Raw genomic sequence first — 2362 nt, forward strand, 5'->3', positions numbered from 1 at the left:
AGACTTTTTAATTACATAATAAATTCCTTTCATATAATTCTTATAAGAAAAATCCATATATTACTTACCTGACAAAACATGTGCAAAATTCTAAAATTTGCCTCTAAAGTCTTTCCAGTGATTAATACCTTGCTATATTCAAGCAAAATCTGCCTGGTACATCATGTCAGTTGCTTAAAGTATATTATGTGTTAAGAATAGGGCTCTAGAGTTCTCAGTTCTAGAGGTTGCCAGTGTGGCAAGAAAGAGTAAAATATTACATAAGAAATTTCTTACCCAAAATTATTATAGGAAAAGGAGTATATTATTTACACACACACAAAAAAGTGCAACATTTTGTAATTTGCCTCTAAATTCTAAAGTGAGCCAAGTTACAGAGGCAAGGAGAGTTTGATGAGTGATTAATGGATATTTATGTGCCTACTATGTCTGCTACTTAGTGACTTTCTCTTCTTAGGCAAATCACAGCATCTCCCTAAATGACGTTTCTTTTCTTAATATAGGGGTAATAATAGTACTTCTTATCTCACAATGTTGTTAAGTGAATCAGAGATAATTAGCAGGAAAGCCTGGACAATTATAAATAAAATATATGTTTTAGTTTTCTTTTTTAAAGGATATCCTATTGTTTAAAGAGATAGGAACAGTGTATACAATCAATAGCAATTTGGATTATATAATACAATAATTGAGAACATACAAAAAACCACAATCATGGAGAATAAACTTTCTTTGTTTATATTATATATCAGTGTAGATAATCTATATTAAGCAAAATGTTATAATTAGTCTGTGCCTTAGATGAAATTAATTAACATTATAGATTCTACACTCAAATCTTCAAGGATTTCCAGCTAATAAGGTAATCTCAAAGATAAAATGATAAAGTAACTTTTCTCTCAAAAACTGACCTAAACAACTAGGATAGAAATAAGGTATTCACCTGGCAGGGGAGATACCATGATCATGAAGGTGCTTTTCCCAGGGCGAGGCTTATCCATTGCACTCTGGATGTGCTAACGCCTGTGACTTCCCCAAATGCGGGAAACTTGACTACATAATTTGTGGTAGTGGGGGACTGCATTAGAGATTTCCTCTGTTTAAAAAAAAAAAAGAAAGAAAGAAGGTATTCAAGAAAATTATAGTATTTCACTCAATATTTTATTAACTGCCAAATAAACAAAAATATTTTAGAAAGACATAATTTAATACATTTTCTGATATTATTATTCACAAAAGCATTTAATATATAATTTTTTCTTTTAAATCCCATGTGGTAATGATTATGAGTTTCTTGCCTTAATTTACTAAATCAAGATTCCAAATAGCCAACCAAACACAATTTTCCAGTTGAAAATGTTAATCAAATTAAATGTTTTCATTAATAGCAAAGTGAAATCAGCGAGTACTTACGGAGCATTCATATATATGGTGAACTAGATTTCTGGAGGATAAAATAAAAGGAATAAATAATAAATTATAGTCTCAAATCATAATATATGAGTGAGCTGTAATATGAAAATAACCTCAGAAAGTTGCAAAAAGGAAAGTTACTAAACTTAGTCAATAGAGATTAAGTCAATTCTGCCTTTGTCTTAAAAACAGAAAAATATAACATTTACTGCGACAGGAGTTGAATAAGCAAATTAGGCTAGCATAATGACTTTGAGAAAGGCAGTGATGGGAGGTAAATCACAGTAGGTTGCTTGGGACGATATTGTTTAGAATTTGGAGTATAAGGTTTAGACGTTTTAACTTCACGCTGTTCTCAAAATGGAAAGTTGCTTAAACATTTTGAGAAGGGTTAAAGTTTTATCAGAGTAATGGTAAAAAAAAAATTGAGACAGAAATGCCAATTAATGTCAGTTAAATGGATTTTCTCTTTCTTTCTTAAAAGTGTGAATTACAAATATCTAACATGTCATAACTATAGTGGTATTAGCAGGAAGAAAATAAAATATGCATGTGAGAAATCCTGAGGAAACAGACTCATTGGGATTTAGGAACACAGCCATTAAGAGAGAAGACAGAATTCACCATTAATGAATGAAAGCTTTTAACTTCAGGCAGTTTTGAGAGTTATCAAAGAAGATAAAATTTTTGAGGATGTAACAGAGTCTAGGAGAGTATTTTTAAAAACTTGGTGGGTTTAAAGTAGCAGAACATTTAAGTGGAGATATCCAGAGAGTCATTACAAATCCAGAAAATACACACTGAATCTTCAGAAAGAATCTAGACTAAAAAGAATAATTTAAGGGCCTGGGGCACAGAAGTGAGAATTGAGGCTATGAACCTGATTGTGATTTCTAAAGGAAAGCTAACAAAGAGAATCTTCCCCAAGGAAAACCTGGATGATGTCTAA

The 2362-nt window shown here is 31.1% G+C and overlaps 1 non-coding gene across 1 annotated transcript; it reads left to right on the forward strand.

The window, feature by feature from the left end:
- Positions 1-935: 935 nt before the first annotated feature.
- On the forward strand, positions 936-1099 carry LOC118147893 (U1 spliceosomal RNA). Its single transcript, XR_004734595.1, has one exon. It is a non-coding gene; the product is annotated as a U1 spliceosomal RNA (small nuclear RNA).
- Positions 1100-2362: the final 1263 nt, after the last annotated feature.

This window comes from Callithrix jacchus, chromosome 1 (assembly GCF_049354715.1).
Source record: "Callithrix jacchus isolate 240 chromosome 1, calJac240_pri, whole genome shotgun sequence".
NCBI classification, from domain to species: Eukaryota; Metazoa; Chordata; class Mammalia; order Primates; family Cebidae; genus Callithrix; species Callithrix jacchus.